The sequence below is a fragment of the Belonocnema kinseyi genome, chromosome 5 (genome assembly GCF_010883055.1).
Source record: "Belonocnema kinseyi isolate 2016_QV_RU_SX_M_011 chromosome 5, B_treatae_v1, whole genome shotgun sequence".
Classification (NCBI taxonomy): domain Eukaryota; kingdom Metazoa; phylum Arthropoda; class Insecta; order Hymenoptera; family Cynipidae; genus Belonocnema; species Belonocnema kinseyi.
The window spans coordinates 112,302,587-112,325,367 of record NC_046661.1 but is presented as its reverse complement, the minus strand read 5'-3'; the positions used below and the strand labels follow the sequence as shown (position 1 = coordinate 112,325,367).

The following is a 22,781-nucleotide window of genomic DNA, read 5'->3' as shown; positions in this document are numbered from 1 at the left end:
TTTTTTTTTTTAATTTTGGAAATGTCATAACTCTGGTAATTTTGGGTTTAATGAAAAAAGTCATCAGGATAAATTGTTCAACTTTTTGAATACTATACGAATATCCGTACAAAGAATTTTTGAATCTTGAAGAAAGTGGTCTCCAAAATATTAAAAATTCGATCACTTTTTCAATTTTTATCCAAAATGGCTGGCTAACCAACTTAACTTTTAGTTTAGGGCACTAAAAGAGTGTATCAAAAGCCAGTCAAATAAATTAATTTTTTCAAAAGTTATCGTGCTCGCAGACAGGCTGACATAAAGCATACATACATATAGACAGACAAATTCGTAAAAACATGTTTTTCGGATTCAGGGGGTCTCAAAACGTGGAAATTTCAGAAAAACTGGTGGAGGGTGTCAAATTTTACACAAATCTCATATGTTCTCTGATGAGAATGTAAAAATCAATCAAATTGTGGAATTTTTAAGCTAAAAATAAGAATTTTCTACAAAATAATTTAATTTTTAACAGGAAGTTAATGTTCAGTAAAAGACAGTTAAATTTCAATAAAATAGTTCCATTTTAAACCAGAGATGAATCTTCAAGCAAAAAAAAAATTAATTTTCTAAAAAGTATAGTATATAATAGTAGACATTTCAATTGGTAAGAATTAACTTTTAACCAGAAACAATAACTTTTCTACAATACATGAATTTCCATTCTCAAGGGAAGAATTTTCTATACAAAAAGGCAAATGTTCAATTAACAAAATAGATCAATTTTCGGCCCTAAAAAGATGAATCTCAACGAAAAATATAATAGTCGATATTTCAACTAAAAAATATTTTAATTTCAATCAAACAGTTAAATTCCACCAAAAAGACGAATTATCAACAAAACAGATTAATTTTCAAACAAATGTAGTGTTCTCATATGGGATGTGAAGGATATTAGGTATTATTTAAAGTTTAAGTGAACGAGGCGTGATTCACTAACAATGAATAATTTATTCAAACAATTAAACAAATCAGAATTTACAGAAATATTCAAAGTAAATCGGGACGGGAGACGAAGTATTCTCAACCGTGTCGGGTGTCGTACTGTTTATTCGAAAACGCACTTCCAGGGTTCGCACCCAGGTCATAGGACCTTTTCGTTCGCAGATATAATGGCACTTTTCCTACGATGGAAAAGGGCTACGAAGGAATGTCACGAAACGAAACAATCGCTCGGACATGCCTATCTTAGTCCCTGCGCTGGGCCAGTATACCCGGATGGTTAAATCTGCTAAATTACTTTATTGCAACTCGAAACCTTCCGTGTTTCCGCTTTCGAACTATTTGCTTACTTTCTACTATTTCCGAAATACTATACTTTAAGTTATGTTACGCTACACAAATATTTGCATTTTAAACATAAAAATATAAAATTTCTACCAAGCGATGAATTTGAAAACTAAAAGGACCAATTTAAAAAATAACACGGAGAAAAATGGATGTTCAAACGTAACATCTAGATGTTCAGTGTTAACATATTTTATGTTTAACTATAGGATATCAGTCTAGATGTTCAAAGTTAACATCTGTAGATCTTAAAAATTGAGATTTTATTCTCTAAAATTATGAATTTAAAATTAAACTATAATGTTCGTACACGAGAGAAAATCAGATAAAAGGTACGAAATGTCGATCAGATGATACATTCAGTCAAGTTGAGGTTATGTTCAATATTTTTAATTCAAAATAAAATGGGGATAAGTAATCGGAGCACGAGTAATCTGTGATCAGAATTTAAAATTCTATTTATTTTAAGTTACTTAAACTCAAATTTGATTTTAAATTTATAACCATTTTCTAAAATGTGTTAAGTAAATAAACCTGAAACTTAAGATCATTGTTCCCTCCTTCAAACATAAAGAAATTGTTATCTAATTTTATTTAAATATAGCTAATTTTGATTCGTTGGAAATATTCCAAAATCGTAATTTCCATAATTGTAATATTGGAAAATATAGCCGTCAAATGTAGTCGTGAAATACCAATGCGCGCTGCGCATGTGCTTAGCCAGTTTTAACATCTGAATGTGTTTCAGTTTAAGATACAAGTATTTTGACGCCTAACATCTCGAAAAGATGGTAAAAGTTTGGCATTAATATCTGCATCTTATCCTTTGAACATCTACATTTAAATATCTATTTTTCTCCGTGAAGAGTTTAATTTCTATCCAAGAAAGATTTTTCACTCTTGACGAAAGATCTTGGAATAAAAGCCCAATGCCTAGAAGATTGTTTTTTGAATTCCACACATATCTTCAATATCCATTAGAATGAGATTGAACCCTCGAAATTCTTAAATAAAATATCTATTTCTCATTTAGTTATGACAGGAACAGGAATCCTCTTATTTGTTTTTCTAAGAGTACAGTGTACATATATGTGTATGCATGTATGCATGCATGCATATATGTGTATAATATAAATATGTATGCATGTGTAGAGTGACTAGCAAAGGCAGATACGCATATCTGGCTATATAGAGGAGTATGGCTTGTAGTAGGTCCGAAGGTTTCTTTTTGCGCCCGGTTCCGCGAGGTCGGACTGCCTCGAGTGTTTGCAGTCCACTCGAAACCCGTCCCGAACAAGTACGGGAGTTCGCCTCCTACGTGGGGAGGCCAGCCAGGATCGGAGCTTAATTTGTCTAACGAGGAGCCCCACCTGTCATATACGGATGGACAGGGATACGAAAAGATAAATGCCCCCCCCCCCCCCCCAACACCAATCCACATTCAACCGATGGCCCCTATTTCCCACCCGCATGACTCATCCCCCCTGACTATCAAGACCAAGAAGACGAGTTTGCTTATGCTTACCTTCTTTACATGTTGGTAATCCTCGCTAGGTACGCAATATGTATACAAGAGATCTTCAATCCTTCTGTTGAACACACATCGTTTACACAATGACAACGTGACGGAAGCTCACTTTGACAATTTTCTTTCTATTCAAGACACGAGGATGACTAGGCGATTTTGCGATTTTTTTGGTAAATGTTGGAGAAAAGAGAAAAGTTGAATTTTTTATTTATTCTTTCACAAATTTCGTTAACGATAGTTACCGATATCTCGCGCACAAATTTTATTTTATCGCTAGAAATGAATGAATTGTAAATTCAATCAGCTGCACGACTAAGCGAGGCATTTGGCCAGCGATTTTTTTCTAATAGTAGGTGACCAAAAATTCCCAAAAACTGAGTATTAAAGTTTTCGAATAAGAACTTCCGGTCAATTTTTTTTATCTGATTTTTTCGACAATTTCAATTTTCTTTCTAAGTCTGCATAAAAAAGGCAATTCATAATCGGTTTAAAGTTTGATAGATAAATTTATTCTTTTTATAAAGTAGTTTTAGGGAAACTATTTACCATACATGTACGTCAAAAACTAAAAAAATTACACCATCTTCAATCCAATTTCTAATTTTCAAGCTTTTCTATTTTATCAAAAAAGGTATCGATTTTTTCATGTAATTTTATAACGGACTCAAAGATCTTGGAGAACTACAACCATTTTGCGTTCATCATATTTCTCTACAATCAATAGTTATATATAAGATTGAGCCATCTCCGTTTCGGTGTAGGCATGACTCATTCGGGGAGGAATGGAGTAATGTGAGGAAGGGGGGTGTACATTTTTTGATTGATCTAGAATTCCCGTGTTATTCATTTAAATAACACGTTCGTTCCTCAACACTGCTCCGACCCAGATTGTTGATCAATCTCTCTAGCGATCACCCTAAGTGAAGATCCTCAAAAAGTCATAAGGTGAGGCTCCCCACTCAGGTCTATTAATATCTATAAGATCTTTTGTGTCAGGTGTCATTCACCCTACTGACACTCTTTTTATAAACTATTGGTCGTCACATTTTTCTGCCTTGGCATACTTCTTTAGCTTCCTTTACGTCCATGCATTTTTTCATGCAGGCTCTCGTGTTTCTGTGACTTCTTATGTCTCTTCTAACTAGGGTCTCATTCCCACATTCTAACCATTCTTTCCGCGGTCTACCTCTGGGCACGCTGCCATTTGCTTTAACTTTTGATACACTTGTTTCGTTAATCGTTCACTTTTCACTCTCTCAATATGCCCAAACCATCTTAGAAAGTTTATTTCACATATGCCAACTAGTATCTCCTCCACACCACATTCTTTGAGGATTATCTCATTACTCACTTTTTCCATCAGTGTTCTGCAGCATAGCATGAGCAGGAATATCATTTTAATCGCGTTAATTTTACTCTTATCCTTTTCTTCACAGTTCCACGTTTCGATACCGTATAGTACAATCGGAATAAATATAAAATTATGTTGCCCTTTTATCTTTATTTGATATATTTTTACTTCTGATAATTAGTCCTGCGCTACCGATAACCTTCTTACCATCGCTTATACGCCTATCTAACTTCACATCTATTTCTTCGTCACTAGTATATTCTCTCATCGTGTAGGACCATGTTTCAGATTGTTTTCTCACATTTTCCTTAAAAAATCATAATTTTTGTTCTATTTCAAATAATTTTGAGGAGCATGCTCATCATGCTTGTATTCAGTTTGCTCAACATTCTTTGCAAGTCCTTCATTGACTCTTCCATAACAATCTTATCATCCGCGAACACTAACCCACGTACCTTTCCTGTTTCGAGATCCACACCTTCTTTGTCGAAGCGGCTCATTCTTAGACACTTGTGCATGGATATAATAAATACCCATGAGGATATAACGCATCCTTGTGTAACACCTTGCATAATATCGAACTAATCACTCAGTTTCCCATTACCTATTACACTCGCTTTGCTGTCTGCGTATATTGCTTTTATTGCTTGTAGGAGCCATCCATTGTCTCCTTACTCTTTTAGGACTTCTCAAAGTTTACTGTTATCAACCTTGTCAAACGCTTTTTCGAGGCCACACGAAAAAAAGTGCATTCATATTTCCTGAATTATTTCTGTAGTCGGGGATAAGAGCGAACTTTTAACAAATGTTATCAATCTGGTATAACTTTCAGGATTTAATGTAAAACAGATGTGGAATAACTCTACAATAGTTCTGCAAAATTCATATTGTACTCCGATCTAAAAAGGTTAATCAAATATACTGTAAAATTCATTTAAAAATATTGAAAACTTTCGTAGAAATCACATTTGAGGTATTGAGAGTTTGTGATCTGAAAAAATATTGTATTCATAAACTTGTTGTTAAAAACCTTCACGACTACTTCTTTAGAAAACACCTTCAAGCGTACACGCAGAAAAAAAACCTTACAATTTGCTGAAACCCAAGTTAAATCTACCGATCTTTCTAGTACGTATAAGGACAACATGACAGTTCAGTAAACGTTACAATTATAGGCAAAAGTATGAATATCAATGATGGTTACTAGTACCGATTCTCAAGTGGTGCTGACCTGCGGATCAGTAGATTTTACCGATCTAGTCGCTATTCTGTACAGTTCCTGGATGTTGGAATTACGAATTATGATGTCAATTTAACGAATAACATAAAGAGATCTGAATGATGTTATCGGCGTAGACTACACTTAAGACAGCACTATAAATTGTGAAAAAGTATTGCTAAAAAATAATTAATAAATAAGCGCACGGTTATTTCTTATAAGTATTTTCGGATATATTTATAATTAATCGTTATTTGTAAGTTATAATGCTTATAATACAATTAAAATTTCGCACGCAATTGGGGGACTCGAACGCATAAACCTAAGCACGCAAGTCAACAATCTTAACCACTACACTAGTATACGAGTTGCGATCTGTAAAATTATTTTGAAATGCATTTGTAACTGAGTGTGGTGACCTCGGGAACAACTTCTGAACAGTCAGCTGAAACAGTCACGGAACAAAAACACGTCTTGCTCCAATAAACTCTCATGTGTACGCGATCTGTAAATAAGTTGTGCCATCCAAAATTGTATTATTTTTATAAAACCCCTTCCTTGCAAAGTGGGAATATGGAGTAATGTGATGACTGTCACAGAAATGTCGAAAAGGAACGTTTTTTAGGTGATGCAATCCGTTCATTGCCGATTGTGTCGTGAATTCATCCGGTGCTCCGAGCGGATAGATTGCGTTGCGACTTTAGGGGCGAGTTAAGTAAACCGATCGGATCGGTAGCATGTACCGATCTTTCGGTAATGTCCACTGCTCTACTATTGTAATCTCGGTTCAGTGGTTTTTATATGTCGTTCAGTATGTAATACGAGGGAATAGAGATTTATTTTACTGAAGGATAACCGTTGAATTAACCCTAATTTCATTGCGATACTTACGAAATGCTAAGTGATTTTGACATTTTCATCCCCTTATTAAGAGCAGTTTATACTGTTACGGTTACAAGAAACCTTTTACAATTCTTGATAAGTAAATATTATATTTCTTTTTTCTGCGTGTACAAAGTATTCAGGCGGACCGAATCCATTTCAAATCAGACAGGGACTTGAAAACGCAGTCTCTCGAGGGCGAAATATGTTGTTTTTTAGAGGAAATAAAGCGATACGTATTTTTCTGATTATCAAATAGAATTTTTCATAAAAAGTTATGCGTATTTCAATTTTGTGCACTGTTTTTCAAAAAACCAGAATTTTTTCTATAAACTTTTATAACTTTCAACCTTACTGATATATTCATTATTTTCTCTTTAATTCTAATAGCGGTCATCGTCTTCTTTCAAAATCCGCCGGAAAATTGAAAAAAGGTTCAAACTTAACAAAATCGCTGCGGTTTTTCTGAACGAATTAAAAATCGATTTTCTCAAAAACCCACCTTCAAACTTTTTGTGATTTTTCTTTAACTGATACTTTGATAATGAAGATATCTTGTAAGTTTGATTCTTGCTAAATCACTTTTGTAGCCAGAAGAATTCTTTTTTGTTACAATCGAATTTTCTACTTTTTCTTGGAAACAATGATAGATATGAAAAAATGTTTAGATAAAAGTTTGCACGTCAGAAAAACTTCTATGAAAAACATCTCTTGTATTTTTGCGATATTTTTCATAGTTCACGAAAGAAATTCAAAAATTACATTTTTAGGGGAAAAAAATCTCCTGGCCTCAAAAATGACTTTATTCCTTACATGATCTTCCTGGCATAAATCCACAATTAATAGTTTCCGAAAAAAATCACTTCTGATTTTATTATATTTTTAACTTCCGGTTTATAAAATATATTTTCTGATAAGAATGTTTAGAAAAAAATTCGAGATAATATTATTTAAAATTTTTCAAAATGAGAGATATGATACTGTGACATGATGAAATGTGACATGCCGAAATGTGACTTGCCGCTTGTAACTCGACCCGAACGGCCGACCCCGTTTCTCTGACAATTGATGTTTATTTAATATAATAATTTATATGTGTATTTGTTAAGTAATTTAATTTTGAAAGAATATATGCAATTTGTCAAACAGTTGTTCACAAGTCATTAATGATTTAATAACGCTGGTACTTCTCTATTATATTAAAGAAACATAAATTATAAGAAATAGCACCAAACTTCTTGAATTACTATTTACTTGCAAAAAACTGTTGGGCTTTATCAATTAAATACATTTCTACACATATTTATTCTATTGATTTGAAAAAAAATAACAAATTCTTGTTTAGCATTTTTTGGAAATTGTTTTCTAAACATTCTTCACAAAATAATAAAATAAACTGAAAATAAAAAATGTTCTGAAATAAGAATTAATTTATTTCGAAACCTAATGATTTACAATTTACAATGCATATATTGATATATTGTTGGTGTACTATATACTTCTCTGAAATGCATACTTTTCAAGGTATAGTTTTTTTTATCAAACCCTTCCAAAATCATCGTGATTTTCGGTTTTGGTATATTTTTTCAAAAAATAATTATTTCGCCAAAAAATGTTGTAATATTTAGTATTATCTATTTAAAATTCCACGTATAACACCCTATATTGAAGTAAAAACTTATAAAATAGATACTTTCATATAAATAAAAATTTTATATCGATACAAATTAATTTTAAAAAATTTTTTAATTAATTTTTTAACTCCTTTTTTGAAGATGTGTTAGATTGCACAGTTTTGACAGATTTAACATATTCAAATCAAACGATTCAGAATATTTAAATGTAACATTATTTTGAATGCTTTTCATTCAAAATTGCCAATTTTAAAACAATTTCAGTTTGAAATGATTCAATTTCGATTACTTCAAACTTAAAACTGATTATCATTAAGGCTTTCAATTTAAAATTATTGTACAATATTGAACCTTTATGTCAGAAAGCATACCGCGTTATGTTTCAATTTCAAGCACTTTAAGTTGTAAATTATATGTACTATGTTAAATATGTTATGTTTAAGTATTGTCTAATATACAAGGCCTTCAAAATGAATATTATTTAACTACGAATTTTTCTAGTTTCTTATTGATCCTACTTTAAATTAAACGCTTTTTTTAATCGAATTTTCCCCAATTTTGATGCATAAATTTTAAATATAGATATTTTCCCTTAAATTGTTTTTCATTTTTTCCTTTCTGGTTTTAAATTGCTATATATTTCCGAAGTATTGCAATTTTATATCACCGGACTATAGTTTTCAGAACTTGAAACTTAAGGGCTTTAATATTATATAGACGTATTCAATTATTTTCATAAATGCGTCTTAATGTATATTATAGCTGCGTAAGAAAATTAATTTTAATTATAAGAATGTACTAATAATATTATAAATTAAAATTTTTAAAAGTTAATTTAATTATACTAAATAATTTTGCACTTATTTGTTCACTGATCGGTTTTTGCCAAAATGATCATAAAATAGGAGAATATTAAAGAGATTTTTCACGAAAAAAGGGAAAGAAATATATTTAAATAATATTAGCGTGGATACTATATTCAGTTCAATTAAGAAATATTTTATCTTCTTAACATTTCCAGTAAAAATATTGTAACTTTCAACAAAATAGATGAATTTTTAACCATACAGTCGAAATTTCAACAAAGTAAATAAATTTTTAAACAATTAGTTAAATTTTGTAACTAATAAATCTAAATTATCAATCAAAAATGGAAAGTCAATTTTCTGTTTAGGAAATGAATTTTCAACAAACAAACAAAATTAATTTTTAACCAAGAGATGAATTTTCAACTAAAACTATGAATCTTCAAATAAAAAATGAATCATTTAACAAAGCAGTTAAAAATCCAAATAAGTAGTTCAATTTCCAACTAATAAAGAATTTTCAGTTAAAAGAGAAAACTAATTCCAACCAAATTGGTACATTTTCAAGCTAAAAAGTGAATTTTTTACAAAAAAGGATAACTCAAACAAAATTGTTGAATTTTTAACAAAATTATTAAATTTTCAAAATAATTAAATTCCGAAACAAATAATAAAATTTGTAACTGAAAAAGATGAATTCCCAACAAAAAATATAATAGAAGACATTTCAAACAAAAATAATGACTTTCAATAAAAATAGTTGGAATTTCTTATTAGGTTCTATTAATGTAATTCTCATTGAAGTGAAAAAAGAGTAAGAAATTTTAATACTTTGCTTAGAAAATTAATTTTAAGTAAAAAAACTTCATTTTTTCAAGGCACACTTTTTGATTTCCAAAAAAAACTTTTAAATACATGTGATTCCTGTTTTTGAAAACCTCAAATTTATATATTGATCAGTTTTGTGAGCTCAAATCTGCAAAAGTATTAGATCGAGAAAGAATGTCTAAAGCCCGTAAAAAGAAGGACAATAGAAAAAATTGGGTTTATACTAAGTGCAGTCATCTTAAAAATATTTTAAAAATCTCTAACCAAAAAAAGTTTTAAAAAAGTCTCACGTTCGACGGTCGTCCATCTGATTTTAATTTCCCTCTTTTTCCCCTGTCATGAAAAGCTTTTAAATAAAAAAAACTCAGAAAATTGCAGGTTGCGATTTATCCCGGTTATTACCCATCGAGGAAGAAAGCATGTCCCACAGGAATTACTCTTGTTGTCCATTACACATAATTATCCATCCATTAGGCATTCTAGGGATTTAAAGGACATTACTTTTCACTGGTTGCAATCTTTACTCTTGCTTTTATCCTTTTTACGCCCCTTAATTCTTTCCTCACTTTTTATAAGTATATCTTCATCTTTCTCTTCCTCTCTCATTTTTTTCTCTCTTTTACATACACTCACACAACACGACACACACACAGAGTTATATCAGCTCTTTTACTTTCAAGAGTTTCCAGAGTCCACACGTGGTGTTGTATGGACTATGGAGCTACCGGAGCTACACCTAAGAATTCTCAGGTATTGCTTTTCAAAGCAGCCATTCATGTTATCCTTTTCATCATCCTCGCCTCTTGCTTACAAACCCACACTCTTTTGCCAGGAACTCCATTAAGGGATTTCTCATTCGATTTCCTCATGATAATGAAATTATTTTTACGAGTTTTTTTATGCCACGAATTTTTCAGCTTTTCCATAGTTTTACGTTTACTTAGTTTTAATTTAAGGGGCTAAATTAATCTACTTAACAAAGTTATCTACTTAAATCCTGGAGAAAAATTACTTGACAATTTTCGTTTTTTTTCCAGGTATAATTTTTCATAATATGGAGCCATTCAAATATTTCGTAAAAAAAAAACATCTGCTCGGAATATGTATGCAGTTTCGCGAGTTTATTATAAATATTTTTGTTCAGTTTCTATGGATTCAATTATTATTTTTAATTTTGAAGCCATTGACAAATTATATTACAAAACATTCTTCCATATATAAGCACCAACCATTAATTAACTGATATTAAAAACGTCATTATTTTTTGAATTTGTTCAATTTAAACCGCATCAACTTCTTAACTTTTCAAGCAAAAACATTGCACTTTTAAACAGATAAATGGATTTTTAACTAAATAGTTGAATTTTCAACCAAGCAGATTAATTGTATAAAAAAACGATTTTTTAACACAATACAAGAATTTTCAACCAAATAGTTGCCTTTTAAACTAAAAAAGATAAGTTTTCAACAAAAAATAGATATTTTAAATTTTCAGTAGAAAATTTCCATTAAAAAAAAATTTGTTGAAAAGAGATGAATTTTTAACAAAAATTGTGAAGCTTTAATTAGAAGAGATACATATTAAATCAAAAAGATGGTCTTTCAAATTAATATTTAATTGGAATAGAAGAAAGTGATGAATTTTCAACTAAATTTTCAACTTTTCAGTCAAGAGAGAAAAAATTCCAAACAAACTGTTAAATTTTCAACAAAATACATAAATTTTCAACCAGACATTTGAATTTTTAAACAACAGTGAGAAATTTTTAACCAAAAATAAATAAATTCCAGTTTAAGTTTATAAAATTAATTAAAAAAAAAAAGTTAAAGCAATAATATAAACCTAATTTTTAAAATTAAGAATCATTGGCATTCAATTTTACTCAGCAATTTACAAACCAAAAAATTAAGCAAGCCCTGGGAAAAGAATTCCCTGATATTTCCAGGTTTTTCTAGGTATATACAAATTTCCTTATATTTCCAGGTTTTCCAGGTCCGTAGGTACGGTAGTGACCCCCTGTATTTTTTAAGGCTTTGAATGTAAATTTAAAACTACACTAAAATTAAAAATAATTAAATTTTGAACGTATAAAATTTGTAATTTGTATAGATTCTGTGAAAAAGTATTTTGCCTTTAGAATTTTATTTAAATCCTAATTGATAAAGCCAAAAATTGGTCAAATAAACATTTGTAAATTTTGTCAAACTAATGAAATGCATTTCCGAAATTTGGCACTTACCCTCTTATGCTATGGGACTCTTAAGACGTTTCCAAGACTCCCAAGAAGTTCCCAAGCCGGCCAAATAACATTCTAAAAACATACAATGTTTCAAGGACGTTTTTACGACGTATTTGGAACATTAGACGTTTTTAGAAGTTTTTTGGCCTGACTTAGAATGTTTATTTGGACGTTTTAAAAACTTCTTTTAAACCTTACGTCCTAAAATCGTCTTTAAATTTCGTGCCTGCTGGGATGGTTCTTATATTTCTGAAAAGTTTCTGTTTTGTTTTTAACTGGTGTTTGGAGAATAAGCTTCCTTTAAACATTGCGGAGTATCGGGTAATTACTTGTACTTATACTTACGCTGGAGTATAAAATCCAATTCATCTGGGAGTTAAGTTTAACGCACAATTGCGTTTTAAGGACCATATAACTGATTATTTGTAAAACTACGAATAAAAAAATAGGTTTCCTGATCCAATCTTGTAACGGGTTTAAAAACATAGAAACAACCATTACTCTATACAATGGCATTGGGCGAGCGAAATTATAATATGCGGCAACACCCGACTAAAAATGCTTACTTTTATGGTCACGAAAGGTATCACGGCATTTACTTGTCTCATGACGAGCCTTGTATTGGCTGATATCTCCTAAGCCGTTAGAAATGCGTAAAAACAAACAATAAGATTTTCGGTATCCTGGTCAAACAAGTATAATACAAATGAAAATCCGTAAATAAGTTGATTGAACATATATTGTATAAAAATATACAAGATTGTTTTATCATTAACAAAGATTAGCTTTTATGACAGTCAGAATAACCTTACTTGTTAATACAGGTATACACTCAAAGTTTTAAACCGCTCGTCGTGGAGTCATAAAAATTCGACGCAAGAGATAAATTTATGTCTTCAAGACATCGAAACTTGTCACCAAGACACAAATTGAAGCCTGGCTCCTTCTCAAAACTGAGACATGCTCAGGTCGAATTTTTTGACTTCAGCATGTCTTGATTGGGGGCAATTCAAGTCGAACTTAAGTCGAAGCATTTTTGCTCAAGCAGTTTTGACACCGAATTCGGTCTATTGTAATTATGATCTTGAGTGGATTCAAACGAAGTTTTTAAAGTACATTGCATTAAAAAAAAGAATTTATTCGGATCGTGGTTTGCCATTTCTCGTGTGGAAAAATCTCCTGACAGACTGGTTACAGGTCTAGCCCAGGTCTGAATTTATCTGGACTGTCTAGTCTGGAACATCTGATCTGGCCCAGGTCTGACCTAATCTAGACCGTTTAGTCTGAAAGGTCTGGTCTTTCCCAAGACTGGTGCTGATCAGCGAGCCAAGATCAACAATTGTAAGTATGGTCTGGAAGATCTGGCCTGACTCTGAACTGGCGCTGATCAGCGAGTCAAGAATAAAAAAAAGGAATAAGTTTAAAGGAAATCTTAAGTTTAATAAGCACATTCTTTTGGAGATATTTCCAAAAAGTTACAGGGTGCCTAAATAATAGAAAATAAGAAATTTACACTATCAAAGCACGACTTTTTTTACCGATTTGACAGTCTGGTCTGGCCCAGTTTTGGCGCTGATCCGCTAACCAAGAAGACAAAAAATCTAAGTTCGATCAGTAAATTCTTTTCACATACTTAAAAAAAGTTAGAGGGTGTCTCTAATGAAAATTTTTAACTAAAGATACTTATAGTTAAAAACGATTGTTTTCCAAGTCATTTCCAGACGAAGTGACAACTTGCAGAGCCAATTACGTATGGACTCTGACCTCTCTGACACACTGCTAGTTTTTATCAATCAAGTGTCAACATTTGTCAGCCCGTCCATAACTTGCGACTGACCCACCCATAACTAGCAGCTGACCAGCTTTTGGCCAGGCCCAGGCCAGGTCAGCGCTAGAACATTTTTCCACAAGGGTATATGCCATTTTTAATTCTTTTTAATATTATGTGCCTAGAGGAAAGGAGATACCTTGCATGCATAAATTTCTATATAAAATCCTGTATGGTAGGGTTGACCAGGGTTGACTACCCTTATCTACTTAGCGAAATAGCTTTTCGAGTACCTCAATTTTACTGCCATTCACAGACACCCTTTTATATTAAAACCTCGAACATAAACTCATTATACAATTTGCGAGGTATGGAATGTACTTAAGTATTAACGATTTCTATTAAGTTACAGAGAAACTTTTGTTTTATTTAATTCTATGATCGTAAGATTTTGTACCGGCTGAAAAATGTGTACTGAGTAGCAGATAGTGAGTTGAGTGATGCTGAGTACGCTGTATCAATTTTAAAGAAGCTTTCAAAATTGAACGATTTTTTAAAATTTCGTTTCCTAAATGTTGAGAATTCTAAAGACAACCAAATTTTTAAAGATACGTTCGATATTTATCTTCCAACAAAATTTAAATAATCAAAATTCAATAATCTTGAGCATTTCTTATAAATTCGACAGTAACAGCCACATTGTTATGTATAACCAAAATAACAAATAGTAACTGAATCTGTAGTTATATATTTGACATTAGGTATATCAGATTTTCTACTTTTTCTTTCGCTTTTGAAAAAAATCGTAGTTTGAATTCAATTTTCATTAGAATGCTTATTTTGCCCTTTCAAATTTTATCTATAATTGGATTTGGAATTTGAATTTGCATAAAACGAGTTGTTAATTACCTGATAAAATAATATTTAGCTATCTAATACCTAGCTTATTTCTAGTTTACCTAATTACTTTTAGTAAAATTAATCCAAATAGAACTACATGTAATATCTAAAAAAAAAAAAAATAAGCTACCAATGATAAATATGGAATCAAGATTACAATTTTTTCTAAAGCTAAAGAAAATCTCAAATAGCCTTTGTTAAATAAAAAATTATACATTGAAGAATTTGTTTATATTGGGCTTAGATTTACTTTTTAAAAATATTTTATTTGACACTGTGTCTCTTTTCATCGACTTAAAAAACTATTTTATAAAAAGTCAGGGCTCGATATTGTTTGGTCGGTCCCTTTCTCTGTAAAGATTCGGATTTTTCATTCCATGGACTCAAAATATAATATCCCGTGAATTTTATCCCGTATCCTCATAAAAACAAAAACGCAACGAGGGGTCAGTACAGCCTGTGATTGATTTACTGCTGGCGTAAATGCCAAAAGCAGACATGAAACTATAAGAAGGGAAAGTGTCCGAGATGGAAAATGATACTCCATGTCTCTTCTATTAGTACCTTATCGAAATGAGGGGTTCCTTTTTCCAAAAAATCTGGAAGTGAAGTACCATTTTCAAGAATGATTTAGGTATTTTAACATCATTTTCTTTATTTTGCAGGATCATAGTTTTTTACAGAAATTTTTTTTTCAATATTTAGATGTTTTAAAAGTTTTGGACTGATTCGAAAATGAATTAAATCTTGACAGGATTTTAAACAATTTTAAAAAAGATGTAGATTTTTTAAGATTATGAAAAAAACTGTTTTTTAGAATTTTGAAATGTTTTAACATCATCAACAAAAATGTCTTAAAAATAGTAGAAAAAATAAAACTGATTTTTTTATTTTGAAAAATAAATTTTGAGTAAAAATTAATATTTTTAAATTTAAGTAGTTTTAAAATACTTTAAAATATTAATTTTTAGTTTTAAAGATTTCAAACTACATACGTTAAAAAAGAATCTGCAAGATTTTAAGACGTTTTTTAAAAATTTTTGCAGTCTTTACATTTTTTTAGGCGAACTGAATGATCAAAAAAGATATTTAGAAATTTTAAAATGATTTAAATCTAATTTAAAGGTTGAGAAGTTTAAAAACATTTAATAAAATGTAGATTTTTGCAGATTTCGAAAAAAAAAACTTCAAAATTTTGAAAGGTTTCATGAAGATCAACAAAAATCTCTTAAGACTTCCTAGAAAACTTTAACTGATTTTTATTTTGAAAAATGATATTTACGATCCGATTGAAAATGATCTCGAAACATATCAAATTATGAATCTCTTTCATGCTCATTTTGCATCAAATTATTCATGAGAAAATAGATTTCATTTCGATCGAAACCTTTTTATTTCAAATTTTGTAACAAGAATAATTTTTAAATATTAGTAACTTTAGAAATGTATAGAAAATGTTTGGATTGTTTCTTTTCTTATTTGGAAAATGTAATAATTTAAATAGATTGGGTCTGATCAACCAAATATTTTCGCAAATTTCGAAGAAGAATGTACAAAAGATTTATAAAAGCGACGGAAAAACTCTGGAAGAGTTTAAGGCAATTTCGTTAGTTTAAAAAGATTTTTCAAAATTGTACGCTCTTCGCTTGGAGCGATTGCTAGAGAGATTGATCATCAGACTGGGTCGGACCAGTATCACGGAACGAACGTGTTATTTAAGTAATAACACGCGAATTCTAGATCAATCTTAAAATTCTATAACCCCTTCCTCACATTACTCCCTTCCCCATCGAGCCTACCCCGGAAGGGAATGGCTTAATGTTGTAATAATAATGATAATAAGTAATTAGGAAAGTTGGACAGTAACCATCTTAAGCATGTGGAACATTTTTTAGTAATTAGGAATAATTTGAGCAACTTTAACAGACACCTAGGATTTTAGGAAGATTTAAAGAGATTAAAAATATTTTAAAAGATTAATTTTAAGTTTTATAGATTTGAAAATATATGGAAAAAATTATGGACCAATTTAAAACGATTTTTTAAATGTGTTCAGAATTAAAATTTATTAGGAAAACTGAATTATTTCGAAAGATAGTTAGAAGGTTTGAAAAGATAAAAAATTCTTTAAACTTTGAGAAAATTTAGACCTTTTTTTAAATGTAGATTTTTGAACATTCTGACAAAAAAGTTTTTAAAGAATTTTGAAATGATTCAAGAGAATCTACCAAAATTTCTTAAGATGCATGGAAAATTTTAAACTAATTCTTTATTTTTTTAATTAGTTTTAAGAGAAACTGGAAAAGCATTTAAAAACGTTTCAAATGATTTTTCCTCAAGTTTCGAAAAAGAATGTAGACGTTTTTAAAAGATTAAAACACAATGAAAAACTTGAAGTTCCTTCAGAAAAGATTAAAGAAACTGTACATTTTTGAATATTTGAATAAAAGATTTCGAAGTTTTTTGAAATTTTTTTTCACGAAAAATAAATTTTTGAAGAAAATTAAAGAAGATATCAAAACATTTTGAAAAATTTATAAAGATTGGGGAAAAAATCTGGAAGACTTTAGGGCCATTTTTTAATTTTTTAAGATTTTGTTAATAATTTCGAAATATTTTGAGACAGTTAAACAGGCATTTAAAGATATTTAGGTATTCGAAAAGTTCTGAATAGATTAAAAATATTTAAAAACTTTTAAACCTTTTTAAAATAATTTTTTAATTTGTTTTAAACTTCTAAAAGTCCCAAATTCTTTTGAACTGACACGAATTAAATTTTTTTATTGAAAGATACTTTCAAGGGATTAGAAATATTTTAAATCTTCGAAAGATTTCCGAAAATAACTTAAAATTTGATCCAAACTTCGAAAAGTCATACATTTCTTTTAAACTGGCTTGAATTCAAAATTTTTAATTTGTATAAAAAATACTTTTCCCTCAAATTATAATTTCCTTAATATTTTATTCTTTTTGGACTGAACAATCTTTTTTGGTTGAAAATTGAACTATTTCTTGAAAAAATGTATTTTTGGTTTGAAAATTCATCTCTTTTGGTAGAACAGTCAATTTTTTTGTTAAAATTGCAACAAATAAAAGTTGAACTATTTGGTTGGAAATTAATTTTTTTATTGGAATTTTTTAGGAAAATTATATTTACATAATTAAAAAAACAAATAAACCTAAAAATATCGCTGGTGGTAATAAATAATAATACTTATCAATCGAAATTAAAAATCTATTTTTAATCTAAACTTAATACATTTTATATACTCCTCTATGAATTTCAAAGTCTCCTAAATGTACAATACTTTTACAAATCCCCAGCAATCTAAAAATAAAAAAAACTTTTGAATCCTTTTAAAACCACTTTTCTCGACACGCATAAGAAAATAAATTGCCTTTTAATTTCGCGATCGTATTTCAAACACTGGATTGGTCAAGTGGGTGGGATCAAGACGCGCGAACCCTTTTTTTCTGGTACCTAGACAAAATATACATGCAGGGTCACGAGTGAACAAACGGAAAAACAATTCGAGGGTGATTACGATATCCCCAAGGGCGGTGAAACAATGAAGACTCACTCGTGGAGTTTGTGAGCCGTGATCCGGTACCAAGTCGCGTGCGTTTTAATTCTACTTTCCTAATCCACCCCCTACCCCCCGCACTTGATAAACCCACCCCATTGGATACTTTTTTTTCTTCTGGTATGAGGGAGGATCGACTGTAACTCGCCGGAGAAACGATTGACTGAGTGACTGAGTGACTGACTGACTACCGGGACTTTCGGGGGGATTCGAACCCTGGAATGACTGCTGGTGCACCCTCGACTTGCCCACCCTCGCAAGTATGATGTATAAGCAAACACAGGACTCACGCCTGTTAGTTTATGCTTAGATTATCATTTATTGTATGTATAATCTCAAGAGCTGCTTTCTTGATTTTCTTCTAAGACTATTCAACAATTTCATTTCAGATTAGGCAAAATTTTCATTTTTAAGACATTAAAACTCTTTAAGCTCTCACCCCTTCCCAAATCTCCAATTACCTAAACTCTCATAATAAGCGCCTCCAAGAAATGCGTAAATAATCCTGTGAGTTTTTCAATATCTAAAAAACCCCTATAGCTGGATTTTTAATAGAGGCGCTTACATTCACCTACAGATTTTGCTCGAGGAGTGGAAAACTGCAGGAAACCAAACATTCTAAGCACATCCGGTTACCGGCAGAAGAATTTGGATGGAGACATTCGATAGCACATTCATCCTCGGCATAAAATATCTGCCTTAACACTCGGCAAGATCGAGACGAGTCGAGAATCGCCACCTATCTACTGCCGTCGTTCAGAATGATTTACTTTATGGGTCCGTTCAAAAGCTCGTCACCGTACTTTGTACACTTTTTCTTCGATTTCATTTGATAAACGTGAAAAATAAAAATAAAATGTACAAATAAATAAAAAAATTCTAAAGAACAAATTTGGACAACACACTCGTAAATGTCTCAATTCAAAATGGATTTGTAAAATGAATAGAGGCACTTAAGATTGCGTTGTTCAAATTTGCTCGCTAGATTCTAGGTTTTTATAATTTCGAAGAATTTCTTAGTTAAGGAAAAACTATATCAGAACGCGAAATAGCTTATTTTTAAGAAATTTTATCTAAATTTTTTAGTATATTACGGCTGTGTATTTATGAAAATAAAGACAAATGTTAAATATAATAATAAAATTTGGATTAAAAATTGAACTGTTTTTTTTAAAATACGTCTTTTTGACTTAAAAATTAAATAATGATTATACAGTCCGCTCTCTGAATAGTGCTGTTTCTCCTCATTCTTGCTCGAACGCATCCGACACCATCGTGCTATCGTTTCGAGCGCTAGCATTTCAATCCAATCTCTCTGAATATTGACACTCAAATATATGTTCGAAAATAGACTATGTACCGGATTAATGATTTATAGTACAAATAATAATTAATCAAACGCTTACAAAACCAATGCTTGTACAAGACCAACCCGTTTTTTTGTGCTAAGAGCGGGGAAAGGTGAGTGCCTCGAAAAATAGTTCCCTAACAGCCCATACTCGGCACTATGCAGAGAAGAGGACTGTAGTTTTTTTTTTCTTTTTTGACTTTGCAACTGGTTGGTTGAAAATTAATTTGTTTCGGTTTATGATCAACTTTTTTGTTCAAAATTATTTTTCTTAGTTCAAGATTCATAATTTTAGTTTCAAATTAATTTCTTTAGTTGAAAATGTAACTATTCCATTTTTCACTTCGAAAATTATATTTCTTAGTTGTAAATTTAATTATTTAGTTGGAAATTAATGTATTTTGTTAAAAATTCGACTTTTTTGGTAGAAAATTAATCCTCTTGGTTGCGAAATTAACTATTTGGTTTAAAACTCATATAATTTGTTAATTCAACAGTTTTGCAGAAAATTCGTATTTTTGACACGAAAATTCATTTCACTTAATTCATTCATACTTGAGAATTCAAGTTATTTGTTGAAAATTAGTATTTTTTGGTAAATTCGACTAATACATTTTTTGTTAAAAAATTATCTTTGTAGGTTGAAAATTCAACTCATTTTTGAGGGTTGACCTACTTTCTTTAGAATTTATTTTTTTTAGTTAAAGATTAATAATTTTAGTTGAAAATTGATCTTTTTGGTCGAAAATTGATTTTTTGTTTGAATGATAATTTTTTAAACGAAAATTTATCTCTTCTATTTTGGGATAAATATTAACATTTTTAGTTTAAAAATTTCGTAAAAAACTGATTAAACTTGTTGAAAATTCAACTATTTCGTTAAAAATTGATATATTTGATTGATAATTCAATTATAAAATTGAAAATTCAAAATTTAAATAATTACTTGAACCATTAACACCTAGCTAAAAATTAACGCTATTTTCTTGAATTAAGAGTTCTTATTCTAATCCCTCTAATAGCTTAATTGAAGACGCGCCTGACCGGAAATCAGAAGTTTTGTGGTTCGACTCCCAATAGAGTGAAGATGGAGCAGGATCTTTTTTTCAAGAAATAATTTTAATTTGAAAATTTAACTCTTTTGTAGAATACTTTTCTGTTTGGTTTGAAAATGTATTATTTTGGATGAATTTTGTTGTTGTTGTGAAAGTTGAACTATTTTGTTAATTTATAAAAAAAACACACAGTAAGATCCCCACCCCATCATCTGAATCATTTTAGGTTGTTTTTTAATGAACCCTAAATAAATTGACCAACAAATTTAATCGGTAAATTTTACTTAAGATACAGGACGGAGATCAATACCTACGTGGCTCAAAATTTAAAAAAAAAACTAGACCGACCGCGTGTATTTATGACATTTGAGATATTTTGTAAGTATTTATGATTTTTTTTTGCAGTTTGCACTAATTTTAATTAATCTAAAACAATCTGAATGGATCCGATGCTTACTTATCAATCCTTCTTTATTTATGTATCAGCACCAACTTCAACACAAACGCATCCGGAATCCATTTTTCAATCCGTGCCTTCAATTCTCTCAAATGAATGGGACTTTTTGAATTCAATCTGATGAGTCTGACATCAGTCCGAATGGATAAGTGTGAATCCGAAAGCAAATAGAATGAATCACAACCCAATGGGAAAAAAACTTTCACTCCATCCGAGTGAATTTGAAACCAATCCAAACTTAACTTTTTTTCCTTTCAAATCCGGGCGTATACATGAACTTGAATCTTAACACACCTTTTAATCATTTTCAAACCGTGCGCCTAACACAATTAGGAAACTTCTCGAAAAATCCAGGTCTGTCACTGTTTTTTCGGAAAAAAGTATAGGTCCAAATCTGGGACAGAACTGTGTTTTTTTTGGGAATTGTGCTATGTGGGTAATCCGATGAATCCGAGGCTCATTCAACAAATCTTTTCAATCCTACTTAATTCTCGCACAAACATTAACTTCAATCCAAATTAATCCAATCTCGCCATTCAATTATTTCCAATCTGAATGAATCTATCCATTTGTAGAAAATCAACAAATTTACGTTTTTCGCTCATATGTTAACGTTATCCGGAAATCTGAATATGTGATAAGTTTATTCAATATTAATACGAATTTTTATTTAGTATGAATTTTTTTCATTTTTTGCGTATGTCCCGTGGTTTTCGAGATAATTTACAATTTTGAATTTTCGCTTTTAAGAATCTTATTATTGGGTTAATTTGTAGTGGCTGAGAAGCACCCCTTGTATAAAATCCTGAATATTTTGTCAGTTTTCGCGTATCTCACCGTTTTCAAGATAACTTAACACTTTTATTTTGAAACTCTTTCTGCTATATTAATTCGGGGTGCCCGATGACCATCCCGGAATGGAATATCCTGAAAATGTTGTCCCTTTCGCGTATCTCTACTTTACTCTGTTAGTTGTGGGAGGTCGAGGATCTTTGTCAAACAGTGAAAAATTGTTCATTTCTCTCGCATCTATCACCTATTTCAAGATAAATCAAAATTATATTATTTATTTAATTTTAAATCATTCTATTAGGTTATTTTGAGTTTGTCAAAAACAGTCCTGCTCTGCAAACTCCTTAACACTTGTTTGTTGTTCATGTATATCTGATCGTTCGCAATATAATTCAAAAAATGTTATTATTGTTTTGAATTTTAAACAAAAATTTTATAAGATTAGTTACAGTTGTTTGAGACCGAGAATCATCTTCCTTTTGAATATATTGTCTGTTTCAACTCCTTCCTAACAGTTTTTAAGATAACAGAAAATTTTTATTTTTTGGGGGTATTTAAAAAATCCTTTAATTGAGCTACTTCGAGTTGGTCGAAAATAAATCCCCGCTGCAAAAACCTTTAAATCTACATAGTTTTTAATTCATGTAGTTCGAAAACATAACCCTTCTTTAAAAACCTTAAACTTTTGGTATAAGGCGATACCCTTTCTAAAAAACCTGATAATGCTTTTTTAGTTTTCATGTATCTGTAACCCTTTTAGAGGTAATTCAAAATTTTGGATTTTGTTCAAATTTTAAACATTTTTTTACTGGTTTACATTTAGGTGGCTGAGGACCACTCCTCTATAGAACACCTCTCAAATGTTGTCTGTTTTCGTGTATCTCTCAACCTTTTCATGAAAACTCGAAATTTTTTTATTTAAAACAAAAATTTTTTATTGGGTTAGTTTATGTAGGTCGAATGCAATGCCCCTATGTAAAAACCTTAACATTTTTGTCGAAAGCGATTCCTCTCTTGGATACCATGAAAATGTTGTCAGTTTTCGCTTATTTTTTGGGGCTTA

At 30.5% G+C, this 22,781-nt stretch overlaps 1 protein-coding gene across 1 annotated transcript in view; it reads right to left on the bottom strand.

The window, feature by feature from the left end:
• Nucleotides 1-22,781, bottom strand: part of LOC117172690 (5'-3' exoribonuclease 2 homolog) — a 113,433-nt gene that overhangs the window by 54,606 nt on the left and 36,046 nt on the right. The gene's annotated exons all lie outside the window — the stretch shown is intronic.